The 17309-nt window shown below is 36.7% G+C and overlaps 1 long non-coding RNA gene across 1 annotated transcript in view; it reads left to right on the top strand.

Moving 5' to 3' along the window:
- Positions 1-3143: 3143 nt before the first annotated feature.
- Positions 3144-17309, top strand: part of LOC105486207 (uncharacterized) — a 112827-nt gene continuing 98661 nt past the window's right edge. The window contains exon 1 of the long non-coding RNA XR_011620539.1: positions 3144-3484. This is a non-coding gene — a long non-coding RNA (uncharacterized lncRNA). The remainder of the gene's footprint in view (positions 3485-17309) is intronic.

Genomic DNA, 17309 nt, shown 5'->3' with positions numbered 1-17309 from the left:
TGATACCCTTTCTTCCACTTAATCAAATTGGCTATTGAATCTTGTGCATGCATCACAAGTTCTCATGCCATGGTTTTCAGCTCCATCAGGTCATTTAAGGTCTTCTCTACACTGTTTATTCTGGTTAGCCATTCATCTAACCTTTTTTTCAAGGTTTTTAGCTTCCTTACTATAAGTTTGAATTGCTCCTTTAGCTCGGAGCAGTTTGTTATTATTGACCTTCTGAAGCCTACTTCTGTGAACTTGTCAAACTCATTCTCTGTCCAGCTTCATTCCGTTGCTGGTGAGGAGCTGTGAGCCTTTGGAGGTGAAGAGGTGCTCTGGTTTTTAGAATTTTTAGCTTTTCTGCTCTGGTTGCTCCCAATCTTTGTGGTTTTATCTATCTTTGCTCGTTGATGTTGGTGACCTACAGATGGGGTTTTGGTGTAGATGACCTTTCTGTTTATATTGATGCTATTCCTTTCTGTTTGTTAGTTTTCCTTGTAACAGTCAGGGCCCTCAGCTGCAGGTCTGTTGGAGTGAGCTGGAAGTCCACTCCAGACCCTGTTTGCTTGGATATCACCAGCAGAGGCTGCAGAACAGCAAATATTGCAGAACAGTAAATATTGCTTCCTGATCCTTCCTCTGGAAGCTTTGTCCCAGAGGGGCACCCACCTGTATGAGGTGTCTATAGGACCCTACTGGGAGGTGTTTCCCAGTTAGGCTATACAGTGGTCAGGGACCCACTTGAGGAGGCAGGCTGTCCATTCTCAGAGCTCAAACACCATGCTGGGAGAACCACTGCTCTCTTCAGAGTTGTCAGATAGGGACTTTTAAGTCTGCAGAAGTTTTTGCTGCCTTTGCTTCAGCTATGCCCAGCCCACAGAGGTGTAGTCTATCGAGGCAATACGCCTTGCTGAGCTGCGGTGGGCTCTGCCCAGTTCGAGGTTCCAGGCCGCTTTTTTGCCTACTCAAGCCTCAGCAATGGTGGATGCCCCTCCCCCTGCCAGGCTGCAGTCTTGCAGGTTGATCTCAGACTGCTGTGCTAGCAGCAAGCAAGGCTCCATGGCTGTGGGACCCACTGAGCCAGGCACGGGAGAAAATCTCCTGGTCTGTTGCTTGCTAGGACTGTGGGAAAAGCATAATATTTGGACAGAAGTGTACGGTTTTTCCAGGTACAGTCAGTCACAGCTTCCTTTGGCTAGGAAAGGGAAATACCCTGATCCCTTGGGCTTCCTGGGTGAAGCAATGCCCTGTCTTGCTTTGGCTCGCCCTCTGTGAGCTGCACCCAGTGCCCAACCAGTCCCAATGAAATGAACCAGGTATCTCAGGTGGAAATGCAGAAATACCCATCTGCTGCGTTGATCATGCTGGGAGCTACAAACCAGAGATGTTCCTATTCAGCCATCTTGGAATGGTCTCATCACCTCTTTTACAGTGGTTATGAATATGTAACTAGCAAAAGAAAAATCATCAATATTTGTGCCAAAGTATCTCATCAGGGAAACAAATTTTTTATTTCCTCTAGTAATCTAGCAAAATTTACCATACATTTGGCAGAGACTTAGATTGTGTTTATTTTTCAAATTCCTGATATATTAGTTTTATGGCCTAGAGGGTGGTTGATAGTATTAATTTCTATTTCAACATCAATTGTACTTTCTTCTCCTTTATCTTTTTTGCCATGTTTATTGATTATTCTGTTTACTGATTGAAGGTCTTATTATTCCGTTGCTATTTTTAAAAGTTGATTTAAAAAAGATAATTTCATAGTCTACTCTTCCCTAAACTCTCCGTTTTACTTGTGAATTCTGTTGAGACCACCAAAATTTTAGTTGGTATTTCTATTTGGTATGTCAAAATTTGTACATTTTGTATTTTTGCTCATTTTAGTTATGAGGGTAATAGAATTGGAAATCAAAGCCCTATAATTTCATCTTCATACCTATTTGATGTTCCATGGTCTGATATATTTGGTAATGTTAACTTATTCGATTAGTTTTATTGTATGAGATACATTCACTTAAAATATTTTTGATGTGCAATCACAAGTCCATATAAGCAATTTCTCTTGCAAATTCTCAGTAGAAGTGATGTAATATGCTAAATTTATTCTGACATTCTCCATAAACATTAGCAATAGCATTTTTAATGTTGCAGGTCTGGGCAAAGTTCGTTTTGCTTACTTAAGGCAGTGATATCACTGTGTCAATTGTCTCCATAACTGAAGAGTTGCTCATTTTAACCCTGGCTATATATAGCAAATGCCCAAGTTTATCATCTTGGATAATTGCCCAGTATTAAAAATAATGTTGAATCTTCTACCCCTTCTTTTTTATACCAGCAGTGTTCCCACTTGTCTTTAATAATCTTTCTGAGATCATATTCAAGCTCTTTCTTTCCTTAACTCAGTGGAAAATTGTTGTATCTTTGGGAACATTGAGATCCAATAGTATTGATATAAAACCAGAAAATCTATTAACAGTACAGAAAGTAACTGTGAAATCCTAGTAAAATGGCAATACAGAGCATTGCTACTAACTTTGCTTCCCAATTCCATGCCAACTAGTAATGTCTCTACAATTAAACAGCTTCTTATGGTCAGCAAGTTAGGATAAAAATTGCAGTCTAGGGAAAACAGAAAAGTTACAAGATGTTTTTCCCCTAGAGCAAATGGTTGCTGAAATACCACAGGTGGAATGTCTCAGTATATGCATTCATAAACAAAGATTCTGGAGACTCTCTGCCTTGAGCAGATCTATGAAGTATGGATAAGAAGGGTGGCATTCTCTTTGTTCCCCAGGGAGTTGAAAAACAGCAAATCAGATAGGCTGAAGACTTTTACCCTAAAGCTGGGAATGCTCTAATTTTGCAACTAACATTATAAGGAAAAACACTCCTTAGTGCCTGGACAAAGGAACCAACAAGTTTTAAGCTGGTTTAGCTCTGGCACACACAGAGGAAGATTTAATTCCTACCACTCTTAGGAACAGCTTCAGTGAATAACTGAAGCCAAATTCCAAGGGGTAGTTAAAATATTCTGACAATGTACTTAATATGTTCCAGCAGACAGAAAATAAACAAAAAAAGAACTAGCAGTAAAGTGGAGTTACTGGAAGAAACAGTTGACAATTTGAACAATGGGGAGAGAGAGAGAAATGGAGAGAGAAAAGGCAAAAGATTCATTTTAGAGAGGTCAAATAAAAATCAAATCCAAAACTAGTATGGAAAGATTTTGTTTGCAAAGATTATTGCAAGCGGGGGGAAAAGTACTATTGTAACAGAATCTCCCCTGTTCGGCTGTTGTGACCGGAAGAGCACTCTGAATATAAAATATGCAAATAACCCAAGGGATAGAAGAAAAAGAATTTCTTCATCATAAAGAGGAGTGAACAAGGTTAAAAAGAATGAGCTACAGGCATGTGGGACAAATGAAAGAATCATGACTGGACAGTAGATCGGAGAATGTTTTACCTGGAGACCAGCCTACTCTCAGGAGACACTGGTAAGGAGGGGTTGAATGCTAGTTAAGGATGAAAATGAGGGAAAATTCAATAACCCTGAAGGGAGGAAATATTCTCAACCAAAATTTGGTAAATATAAATTTTATTCTGAATGATCAGCTAATTATTTATGAGGTAAAAATGGAAATATGAAAAGTCTTTGTCTGGTCTTGTCATAAGTGCACACGGTGGCATCCGAAGTTTTGTCTAAGTTCATATGGGGAAGGGAACTTCTTAGCAGTAAGTTGTTTCCCAGAACAAGAAAGAAAGGCTGTGTGGGGATAGGGTGAAGGTGGGAGCAGGGGAGAGAGTGGGTAGTGAGGTGTGTGTGCAATTTCTTAACTTTCACATTTTATTAGGATTACAGAGCTCAAATAAGATTAAATGTCAGGGAGATGCTTTTTATTGCACAATAACATTTTGCAAGACTTATATTTTGTAAGATTTATATTTTTTTGTATTGCAAACAATCAGGGGTAAAAAGAAAGAGTAGTTACTATTGGATAACTAAGTTCTTAACTGAAAGACCACATGTTAGAAATATCAAAAAACTTAGACCAAAATTTCAGGAAGGTAAAAGCAATGAGCAAAGAGGTAAAAGAATTAGAGTACAAATGATGACTCCTAATGTGGAAAACAATTTAAAATAGTTATGAAGCATTTTTTAAAATGATACAATTAAGGAGAGACAAATATGTAAGAAGCTATAAATAAAACTTCTTGAGATGAAATTTTACAGTTTGTTTACCCGAGTTCAAGGCAAGATTAAAAAAAGCATGTACACAAACAAACACCCCTATAAGCAGATATTAGTAAAAAAAAAAAAAAACAATTTTGGGGGGGCAACAGAAAATATTACAAGCTTCCAATTAGATAAAATAATTGATTTGTGGAAGTAGAAATAATGAAACTGATACTAGGTTTCCTAGCTGCAGGACTGAAAGCTAGAAGACTACAGAATAGCATCTACAAAATAATACAAATACACCTGAAACTCAGTGTTCATATATGCAACTAAAAATATATCATTCATCAGTCAAGATAATACATATTTGCCAAGTTCAAGAATCCAGAGATTATATCACTCATGCCCTATACCAGAAAAAAAATGTTTAGTAAAAAAAATCAAAATAATACATTAATCAAAATAATGCATTAACCCAGACTAAAGCTTGAAATAGAGGAAGATGAAGAAGGAAAGACTGTGGTGAGTAATCAACCTTTTTGCATACATATCTATCTATCTATCTATCTAATCTATCTATCTATCTATCTATCTATCTATCTACCTATCTATCTAATCTGTCTGTCTGTTGAAATCTAAATTAAATCTTGTTAATGGAGTGCCTCAGATTGTAATATTTATGCTGAACAGGATCCTTGAAACAAAATAGACATAATATTTAGTTTAGTGCAAATGTTATTGTGGGTGTTGCCATTACTTTATATACCTTAACAAGAATAATAGAAACTGCCAAACCTCAGAGCCAGACAGATGGAAGGTGGGAAGTGATATATTTCAAAGGTAACACCAGAGTGGGTGGAGAGTACAAAAGTCACATTAGTTTAATACTTAACTCTTATACACTTATCTCTAGAAGGAGGAAAGCAGTGAAAGAATAGATTTGTACAGGGAAACCACCAAATTAACTCGTGGGAAAGATGATAATGAATAGTAATATGGTTCACACTGGCCAAAGTAAAAAATTTTGGGAGAAAAATTAAACAAGATAATTCAAGTATGATTAAAAGTAAATCTAATATTTATACTGTTAAATTAAATGTAAGTGAGTCATTGAATATCACAGATTATCCCACTGACTTAGGGAGAATAAACAGTTATATGATGCTTGAAATGACACAAACCAGGTGCAAAGATGCACAATAGACAACCACATAAAAGAAATATTAAATGGCATCATTAATATCAGATAAGGGCAAGTTAATGGTAAGATTATTAAAAAAGATAAATATGCACACTGTATATTGATTAGAAGCGTAATTAATGAATTAGAGATACTAGATTGATCCACATACTTACATGCACACCCCAAAATGTTAATTAAATATACAAAGTCAAAACTATGAAAAATTCAGAGTAAAGAGAAATAAAGCTTGGAAAGCAAAAATTTAGTGTGTATTATTTTAATAAGTAGACAATTTAATACTCCAAAGTTACTAATTGTATATTCAAAATAAAGTTAAGTTATTGATGGCATTAATATACAGAAATTTTTGTATTCAATATTAAAATGGAGAATATGGAGAATATTCATTTTTTGTGTTTCCATGGAACATTTTCATGCATAGTCTTTGAGAAAAGTTTAGCAAATTCTCTTATCAGTGAACTCCAAAAGAAAAATACATATAAAAACATACCATATATTATTATTTTCAAGCGAAGACACAAATTTCTGAATTACCTTAGACAGAAGAAGAGTTGAACCCTAAAAGTCAATCTATTTGAAAATCAATGAAAAGGAGAGAACACTTTAAACTAAATTCTAAGCCTGAGAATTTTGAGGAATGGTGTCATTATTGTAAACATAATTAGGTGGTGATCCCAATTTTAGCCAGAGCAAACTAACAAAGTCTCTGAAACTTGGTGTGGAGCTACTGACTTGGAAAATGTGTTTTTTACCATTATGATTGGCAAAGACAATTCAGAGAGTGAGGGATGAGAAGAAGAGAGACATCACCTTCTCTGCATTGCACTGTAGCTCATAGCAGCTACATTTCCTCATGGCTCCACCTCTTGCTTGACTGGCCAACCTGTCAGGCAAACTGGCCTCTTCTTTTACTAGAAGAGTAAAAGAAGTTAACAAAATACCACAGATGGAGTAACTTAGCAGAATTTTAGCATTATTCTAGCATTATTTTCTGCTAGAAGCCTATGATCAAGGTGTCAGTCTATCTGGTTAAGGAGTCTATTCTTGGTATGCAGATGGCCACTTTAGTGCTATGGCTTCACGTGGTCCTTCATGTGATTATATCTGTGTATACAAGCATTTCTTAGTATCTCTTTATGTGTCCGACTTTCATTTTCTCATAAGGACCCAAGTCAGATTTGATTAGGGGCTACCTTAATGGCCTCATTTTCATTTAACCACCCCTTTAAAGGCTCTATATCCAAACACTCACATTCTGGGGCACTGAAAGTTAGTGCTTTAACACATGAACTTGAGAGGAATACAATATTGTTCATACTACTCTTTGATTTGCTCTTCAGCTTAGGAGTGGTACTGGTGTCTAGCTGTGGTTAATCACTCATAATTTTGTGTTAGCATTGTTGCTTTTTGATCACCTTTGCTTTTTACTTTTAGAAATATTTGGAACTGTACTTCACTTCATTATTAATTTTGATACTTTAATAATAAAAACCTATACAGCATTACATCTCATTTCATCTAAAACTCATATTTCTGTAGGTGAATGTATTAGTCCATTTTCACACTGTTGACAAAAACATACCTGAGATAGGGCGATTTACAAAAGAGAGAGATTTAATTGAACTTAAAGTTCCACCTGGCTGGGGAGGTCTCACAATTATGGTGGACACAAAGGGAAGCAAGTCACATCTTAGTTGGATAGTGGCAGGCAAAGAGAGCTTGTGCAGAGAAACTCCCATTTTATAAAAGATCAGATCTTGTGAGACCCATTCACTATTACAAGAACAGCACAGCAAAAACCTGCCCCCATGAGTCAACCATCTCCCACCAGATCCCTCCCACAGTACATGGGAATTATGGGAAATACAAGATGAGATTTAGGGAAGGACAGAGAGCCAAACCATTTCATTCTGCCCCAGCCTCTCCCAAATCTTTTATCTTCACATTTCCAAATAAATCATGCCTTCCCAACAGTTCTCCAAAATCTCAACTTATTTCAGCATTAACTCAAAAGTCCAGAGTCCAAACTGTCATCCAAGACAAGGCAAGCCCTTCCACCTATGAGGCTGTAAAATCGGAAGCAAGTTAGTTGCTTCCTAGATACAATGGTTGTACAGGCACTGAGTAAATACGGCCATTCCAAATGAGATAAACTGGCCAAAATGAAGGGACTACAGACCCCATTCAAATCCATAATACGAGGGGCAGTCAAATCTTAAAGGTCCAAAATGACCTCCTTTGACTCCATGTCTCATATCTAGAGCGTGCTGATGCAAGAGGTGGGTTCCCAATGTCTTGGGCAGCCCTACCCCTGTGACTTTGAAGGGTACAGCTTCCTTCCCAGCTGCTTTCATAGGCTGATGTTGAGTGTCTGCAGCTTTTCAAGAAAAACAGTGCAAGCTGTCAGTGGATCCACTATTCTAACGTCTGGAGGACAGTGGCCCTCTTCTCACACCTGCACTAGGAGGTACCCCAGTGAGAATTCTGTAAGACCTCTCACTACACATTTCCCTTCTGTACTGCCCTAGCAGAGGTTCTCCATGAGGGCGCCACCCCTGTAGCAAAACTCTGCCTGGACATCCTGTCATTTCCATAAATTTTGTGAAATCTAGGTGGAGGTTCCCAAACCCTAGTTCTCGACTTCTTTGTATCTGCAGGCTCAACACCACATGTAAGCTGCCAGAGTTTGGGGCCTTCACTGTCTGAAGTCATGGCCTGAGCTCTATGTTGGTCCTTTTAGCCGTGGCTGGAGCCCCTGGGATGCAGGGCATCAAGTCTCTAGGCTGCACACAGCACAGGCACTCTGGACCTGGACCATGAAACCATTTTTTCTCCTAAGCCTCTGGGCCTATGATGGGAGGGACTGCCATGAAAACCTCTGACATGCCCTGGAGACATTCTTCTAATTGCTTTGGGGATTAACATTGGGCTCCTCATTATTTATGAAAATTTCTGCTTGAATTTCTCCTCAGAAAATGAGATTTTATTTTCTATCACATTGTCAGGATGCAAATTTTGGAAACTTTTATGCTCTGCTTCCCTTATAAAGCTGAATGCTTTTAACAGCACCCAAATCACTTCTTGAATGCTTTGCTGCTTAGAAATGTCTTCAGGCAGATACCTTAAATCATCTTTCTGAAGTTCAAATTTTCACAAATCTCTAGGGCAGGACAAAATGCCCCCAGTCTTTTTGCTAAAACATAATGAGAGTCACCTTTGCTCGAATTTCTAACAATTTCCTCATCTCCATCTGATACCACCTCAGCCTGGACCCAATTGTTCATATTACTATCAGCATTTTTGTCAAAGTCATTCAACAAGTCTCTAGAAGTTCCAAACTTTCTCACATTTTCCTGTCTTCTTCTGAGCCCTCCAAACTGTTCTAACCTCTGCCTGTTACTCAGTTCTAAAGTTGCTTCCACATTTTCAGGTATCTTTTCAGAAATCCTCCACTCTACTGGTACCAATTTACTGTATTAGTTCGTTTTCATGTAACTGACAAAGATATACCTGATACTCAGCAATCTGCAAAACAAAGAGGTTTATTGCACTTACAGTTCCACGTGGCTGGGGAGGCCTCACGATCATTGCAGAAGGTAAAAGACATGTCTCACATGGCAGCAGACGAAAGAAGAGTCTGCACAGGAAAACTCCCATTTTTAAAACCGTCAGTTCTTGTGAGAGTCATTAACCGTGACCAGAACAGTTCAGGAAAGACCTGCCCCTATACTTCAATCACCACTGGGTTCCTCCCACAACACATGGGAATTGTGGGAGTTATAATTCAAGATGAAATTTGGGTGGGGACACAGCCAAACCATATCAGCCACTAATATAATTTTAGTACTATCACTATCCTGACCAAGCCCTCAGAATAGACCTGCATACTTTGTAGATGCCTCAAATGTAATGGAACATTTTTTTCCTGTTTTAAAAATTAAATAATAACATATAGAAGTTTTCTATTACATAACAACATGAACTACCAAAAATTAGAGTTCAAGACTAGTATTGATTTTGTGGTTTCTCAATATGATTCCAGGATGGTATTTATCATGAAACTCTCACGGGAATTTAATGACTATGAATAAAAACTGTTAAGATATCTTAACATAAAAACATGACTCTGGCAGTGAAAGGTTTTTGTCAAAGTAAATCATATCATGAACCTCAACTCTAGAGTCAAGGAAGTACACTCTTCATCTAGTGCAAAAAAAAAAAAAAAAAATACAAATTTGTAACATAAAGGAAGTGATTAAAGTGAGAGATGATTTAGGAGCAATGCTTTTTATTTTTGCAGAGGTAACTTAGTATAAACAGGGTCTTAGAGTCTTTAGAGAGTTGTAATTAAATTATCTGTTTCCCTCAACATTATTCTGAGAATGTTGCAATTAAGATTACATTATAAATGTAATAACTGAAGCTCAAGGATCTGATTATTACAATTTTTACTACATTGTTTTTGTATGTGCACATTTTAAGTGTCATGGGTTAACCAAGTACGGAATCCTCCTTTCATCCTTTCTATACATCCATATCACTGCTTGTTGGTGACATTTTAGAGTGGAATAAGCTGGCTGACCAGCCACTTCTAACAGATTATAAAATAAAAACTTAATAGAAGATGAACTTCAGTATGCTGGCTACTAAGTTAATTTATTGTATCAGGATATATTTATTATTTTATACCAAAACAGATGTCAGGATATAAACTTTTATTTCTTGAAATTCTTCACAATGAAGTCTTAAATTACTCCTCAAAATACTTATAAGAGGGATAGCAAATGGTTCTCCTTGGAAATAAATACATGTCTTGGAGATTGCCTATGAAGAGATTGTTCAGGTTGTATGAGCTTTTAATACTTTACTCCTGAAAAAAAAAAAAAAAAAAAAAAACCAGGATACATCTATGCACTTTTTAAAACTTCATTAATTGCTTTATGCTATAAAATAAAAAAAAAAAGATTAGTCATTTAGTTTCATAGTACTAGTTAAAAGTGGACCCACAGATGGGAAAGAAAAAAACATTCTAATTGCCTGTAAGGAAATAAAAAATAAAATATCTGGTAATATATCCAGTAATAGCTTGGTAGCATTCAGTAAAAACAGTTTTGAGTTTTATTTCTGAGTCAAAATTTCCAACATATGAAAAATCATGTTGATTGTATAAATTATTGTTTAAAGAATATTCAAGTAAATTTACTATTCTCAAATATAACATTTAAAGTGAAATATAAAAACTTTGACATATGTTTACATATATGCCAAAAATAACTATTCAGAGAATAATAAGCAGCAAATCATGTTGAAGTTTGTTTTGTAACTTAATTTAATTAATTGTTTAAAAAATTGCTTCAGAAAATTTTAGAAAATTGTTGGATTAGTCAGCGTTCTCTAGAGGGACATAACTAATATATATATTATATATACATATACATTATATATATATACACACACACATATGTATATAAAGGGGATTTTATTAAGTATTAACTCATATGACCACACTGGAGGACCACAATGACATTTTGGATCCCCTAGAATCAACATCAGCTCAGAGCCAGTGTCCAGGAGTCCCTGAAAAGTCTGATCATTTCCCTTTCCCCAATGCACAGTTATCCTAGTAAAAGGCTGGTGGTCTCTTTGGGGAAGGATGGAAGAAAGATTCACTACATAAATTGTCAGTAATGTAGTGGTGTCCTTCCTCAAGGGAACTGGGCCTCCCCTCCATTCAAGGGGTTCTGGGTCTGTAAACCTGGCTCAAGTCTAGAAATTGATTGAGGAGTTGTGATTCTCTTTTGTCCATTCAACCTAGAAGTTTTCTGATTGTATAAGTTAAGTAGAGATGGAGTAGGCTTCCTATCAATTTCACTTCTAGGAGAGCTGTGATTAGTTAGCCAGTGCAAGAGCTCTACACTAGTCAGACTATTCTTATTCCTGCTTCGCCTCTGCTATCCATTATGGTAGCTACATCCACCTTGCCTTTAACAGTTGAGAGCCACCAGTTGGCTTTCTCCACCTCAGGATCCAGTTATTCCTACTGTATTTAAATATTGCAGTTGAGTGGCTGCAGTTCCCACTATTAGATCTGATATATAGAGAAGAGCAAATACAGGGCTCTTCAAACATGCAGGTGCTGCCCTCATAAATCTGTTTTGCAAGACGTTGGTCAAGGGTGTATCTTCTGGACCCTCCCCACTGGGATGAGTAGGTGCAAAGTGACTAATCCACTCCAGCATCCCAATCTCCTCAAACCTTTGGATAACTTCCTCTACATTAAACCAAGGGAGATAAGGCATTTCTGGCTCACTCAGTGGGCCATCTTTTAATCCACATTTCAGCTAACCAAACAAACTATTAGAACTTTTTTTTAAAACTCCCCAAGCTGCAACATTAAATGCAGAGTCCCTATTTAGTGAGCCCAAATCAATACATTCAGCCTGATCCAGCTGTATGTTCCTTCCACCATTATCCCACACCCTTAATATCTATTCCCATACTTGTTCTCTAGATTTCTGTTTATAGAAAATAGAATACTCAAGTAGCTTTTTTTTTTTTTTTTCTTTTTTGGAGTCTCTCTCTGTTGCCCAGGCTTCAGTGCAATGGCACGATCTCGGCTCACTGCAACCTCCACCTCCCAGGTTCAAGGAATTCTCATGCCTCAGCCTCCTGAGTAGCTGGGATTACAGGCACATTCCACTTCGTCAGGCTAATTTTTTGTAGTTTTTTAGTAGAGACCTTTAGCAGGTCAGCCACTCACATGATAAAAGCTTGTGACTGTTTCTCCACAATTTCAGCTCTTTCTCTACAGGAGATAAGCCTCTCATTCAGGGCAATCTTAGCAGATTTGAGGCTCAATATCTGCTTCTGAGGCTAGGAGATAGAATCCCTGAGTTCATCATTTTCTTTCATCACTTTGTCCACTGAACTTAGGAGCAAATAACCAGCTTCATTATGTTCCTTGTTTCTCCACATATGGTCAAAAGTATTATGTACAGAGTCACTAAACTCCTTGCCTCTCATAAGCAATAAATCAGGAGTGTCAAATGCATTTATTCTGTTTATCTAAACAGTTCATGCCAAAGACTATCAGTATTCTCCATGCAATTAGAAGTAGAGTCCTCAGCAATTTGGAGTCTAATCATATTAAGCAGTCAACTCCAGAAACCCCAAAACCAATGAAAGAACTCCATCCTTAATATTCTTGTCCTCTAGAACCACTCGTGGTACCAAAATCTGTATTAGTCAGGGTTCTCTAGAGGGACAGAATTAATATATATGGGAGTTTATATGTATGCACACACATATATATAATAAAAACATATATTTATATATAAACTCCGATATATATATATATCGGAGTTTATTAAGTATTAACTCACACTATTACAAAGTCTCACAATAGGCAGTCTACAGGCTGAGGGGCAAGGAGAGTCAGTCTAATTTCCAAAACTGAAGAACTTGGAGTTCGATGTTCGAGGGCAGGAGCATGCAACATGGGAGAAAGATGTAGGCTGGGAAGCTAGGCTATCTCTCTTTTCACATTTTTCTGCCTGCTTTTTATTCTAGCCATGCTGGCAGTTGATTAGATTGTGCTCACCCAAATTAAGGGTGTGTCTGCCTTCCCCAGCCCACTGACTCAAATGTTAATCTCCTTAGGCAACACCCTCACAGACACACCCAGGATCAATACTTTGTATCCTTCAGTACGGTCAAGTTGACACTTAGTATTAACCATCACAATTGTTTTAGAAAATTTGCCTTTAAATGCACTTCACCCACAATGGTGACACAATGTATTTTGAGTAATGCATGGATGGGCAGAGGCAAAAGAGACAAAGAAAAAAAAAAAAAAAAGAAAACATTGAAACTTTTAAGGACTCCCCCACTGATAACATCCCAATTTTCTTCAATTATCATATTTTATCTTCTACTGAGTCTCTTCCTCATTGACTTCCCCCAAATCGGCACATCTACACCATCTTTGAGAGAAATCCTTCAAGTTCTGTGGCCAATAATCCTGCATTAAACATCACACCCTTGATTCTTTGTAATTTTATTTATTTATTTATTTATTTATTTATTTATTTATTTATTTATTTTAACAAGATGTGAGATAACTGTGTTGTGTTTTTCTTTCTTTCTTTTTTTCTTTACTTTTTTTTTTTTTTTTTTTTTTTTGAGATGGAGTCTCGCTCTGTCTCCCAGGCTGGTGTGCAGTGGCACGATCTCGGCTCACTGCAACCTCCTCCTGCCAGGTTCAAGCGATTCTCCTGGCTTAGTCTCCTGAGTAGCTAGCACTACAGGCACATGCCACCACCCGCTGGCTAATTTTTTGCATTTTTAGTAGAGACGGGGTTTCACAGTGTTAGCCAGGATGGTCTCGATTTCCTGACCTCGTGATCCGCCCACCTTGGCCTCCCAAAGTGCTTGGATTACAGGGGTGAGACACCGCACCCGGACCCTGTGTTGTGCTTTTCATACCACGGAATACTATGAAGCAGTAGCATTGAAGGGACCAGCATGAACTCATATCACAAATATAATAATAGCGAGCCAAAAAAGCAAATTGAAACATATAGAGGATATGATTCATTTATATAAAGCTAGCCTCAGGCAAAAGTAAACAATATTTTAAAGGCATAAAAACATATAAAATTATGAAGAACAGCAAGTAGATAATAAATACAAAAATTTGTGGTGGTGATTCCCTTTGGGGTAAAGGAAGGGGTTCACAAAAGGATTCAAAGTTCTTGCAATGTTCCATTTTAAGCTAACTAGTGTATGTAGTTGTTCTTTTATTTTCACCTAACACATGTGTTATGTTGTTTAATATGTATATGATATTTAGTAAAAATTTTAAAATCAAACAGAAAAAGTTAAATTTTTCTTGGGCCCTGTCAATTATATTTCATCTTTCTTCATCTTTTTTATTCTCCAAAGGGAAACGGAAAACTAATCATTTAACAAATGTTTATTTATTTATTTATTTATTTATTTTTATTGTGTTTTTCATTTTTTTTTTTTTTTTTACTTTTAAGTTTATGGAAACATGTGCAGGTTTGTAATGTAGGTAAACTTGTGACACTAGGGCCTATTGTAAGGTGGAGGGTGGGAGGAGGCAGAAGATCAGGATAAATAATTAATGAGTATTAGGCTTAAAACCTGGGTGATGAAACAATCTGTACAGCAGACACCCATGATGCAAGTTTACCTATCTAACAAACCTGCACATGTACTCCTGAAATTAAAAGTTAAAAAATTGAGAAAGTTTTTTTTAAGTATTTTGTCTTGAGAGTACCTTACATCTTTATACTACTAAGATTTTATACATAGGTTTGTTGAATATCAAATTTGTATTATATAGATTTATATCTTTCATGACTTAGATGATTTTGCAGTTTTAAAGGCAATGTTTAGTCTAAAGTACGGCTATTAATAGTATATTTAGGTTTCATGAACCATGACATTATCAGAGGAACATCTTTAAGACAAATTTTTTCATTTTATCAAGGAAGTGTCTCAGAGTCCTGAATTTTATGTTAAAACAAAATTTCAAACAGAGTAATATCAAAACAGGAGCAAGCAAAATGAACTAAATTTAACATTGTAATTGTCTATTATTAATTGCTACATGTACACAAAATTACATCCTTACATATGTTTGCTATATATACATAGAATTGCAACTTTGTATATATCTATAAAATGGATTATTAAAGTCTTCACTAAAAATTTTGGAGCAGCAATAATTTGCACAGAAAAATTAAAGTTAAATTATTAATACGAAAGTAAATATTACCTAAGTAATTATAACATTAGCAATACAGTGATAGGACTGCAATAGCACAATATATTAGTGGAATCACAAACTGATAGCTTAAAAAAAACCAAAAATTTATTGTCTCACAGTTCTGGAGGCTAAAAGTCCAAATTCAAGGTAGCAGCAAGGTTGATACCTTCTGAGTGCTGCAAGGCAAAAATCAGTTCCATGTTTCTCCTCTTGTCTTGCAGATGGCTTCTCTTCATGTCTCTTTACAGTGTTTTACCAACACGTATGCCTCTCTCTATGTCCAATTTCCTGTTTTTATAAGGATACCAGTCATATGGTATTAGGGTACACCAAATGACAATTCAAGGAATAAAACTATGCCTTAGGCTTTCTCCAAGATTCATACTTAAAATATGATGTAAGTATTTTTAATACGTAACTATACAGAAACATTTACAATAGTATGAAAAAATTATTTTTAAAAAATGTCTAAGATTAAAACTTCCTAATCTTTCATTCAGATCTCTAGCTTCCCTTTTCTGAGTTGTGGGAATATTTCCCTAAATATATGTACTGATGGTAGTGTTTTAACTTGTTTGTCCCAATGGGATCAAGCATATTTTCTTTGAAATATGCTGAGAGAAATGGCACTTTTGGTAAATGCTGAATCCTGTTTTCATGAAGAGGTACATTTTAAAAATGTGAAGTTTAGCTTGATCGTGGGACATGTTATCCCATGTATTATCACTCCTTTAATTTGGATACTTGGTAAGTAGAAATGATAATATTTGACATATTTTATAATTGCCTGCAAGAGGCAATTTTGTGTGATTTAACTTAGTAAGGATGAAAAACAAAGAAGATAATGTTTCACAACCCTCATCTCCCAAAGGAGAGTCCAGAGAGAAGATGGACCAGTTTAAAATATTGCATAGATCAAAACTGCTTCTTTTCCCTTGTTGCCACATCTTAAAAAAAAAAAAAAATACTAAAATAAGTCTAGGAAGGATTCAAGGACCGATGCAGACAGCATGAACCATAATGTGACATTGTGTAATAAAGAATTAACTTTACCTAAAGAGCAGTCTGGCTTCTGTCCCAGCACTTAGGAGATGACCTTTTAAACCTTTGAAATTTTCCAAGGGAGAAGAGTGCCTTTGCTATTGATTGTAGGCCCCTCAGACCACAACTTTATATTTTATGCTAAGAAGGTGACTCTTGGTGGGCACCTAGATATTTTATGCTAACACAATGAGTATGGCTCGTGGCCATGTCAGACACATGAATTATGTGGTTTTCCCAACTGGAGCTCTAAATCATGTGCTATCAGTTCAAACTCTGGGAAGATGAGGGGGCTGGAGATTAAGTTCAACCACATGGGCAATGACTCAATCAATTACACCTTTGTAAAGGATGAGTTTCCCTGGTGGGCAACACTCTTTGAGCAGTGTCACACCTGGATGTGGAAAGGGATTTTTCAGATGGGACCTTGAGAATGATAAAAGCTTCACATTTCACATTCAATTCTTTGAGTCTTCACCTTCTATGTACTTCTTTGGCTGATTCTCATTTTTATTCTTTTGCTATAATAAAACCATAATTGTATGTATAGCACTCTTCTGAGTTCTGTGAGTCATTTTAGCAAATTATCAAACCTGAAGGAGTCTGTAAGGAACGCTGGATTTGCAATCCATTAGTCTAAAATGAGAGTCATGCTGGAAATCCCTGAACTTGTGACTGATAACAGAGGTATTGGACAGACTCAGCAGTCTGAAAGACTGTGTTATTGTTATTATCACTATTTAGTTTTGAGACAGGATCTCACTCTATTGCCCAGGCTGACTGGAGTGCAGTGGCACAAACAGGACTGACGGCAACCTTGACCTTCTGGGGTCAACTGATGCTCCTGCCTCAGCCTTCTGAGTAGCTGGGACCATAGGTGCATGCCACCACACCTGGCTAATTTTTCAAATATTTTATAGAGGTAGAACCTTGCTACATTGCTCACACTGATCTGAAACTCCTGGGCTTAAGTGATACTCCCACTTCAACCTCCCAAAGTGTTGGGTTTAGAGGTGTGAGCCATTACTCCAAGCCTGAAGGACTGTATTCTTTACTTCTAGCTTGACCTAACTTCATGTAATCACAAATTAAGTAAACCAAAGA

This window comes from Macaca nemestrina, chromosome 3, assembly GCF_043159975.1.
Source record: "Macaca nemestrina isolate mMacNem1 chromosome 3, mMacNem.hap1, whole genome shotgun sequence".
Lineage (NCBI taxonomy): Eukaryota > Metazoa > Chordata > Mammalia > Primates > Cercopithecidae > Macaca > Macaca nemestrina.
Note: the sequence above shows the minus strand (reverse complement) of the source record. Positions and strands in the feature narration are given on the sequence as shown.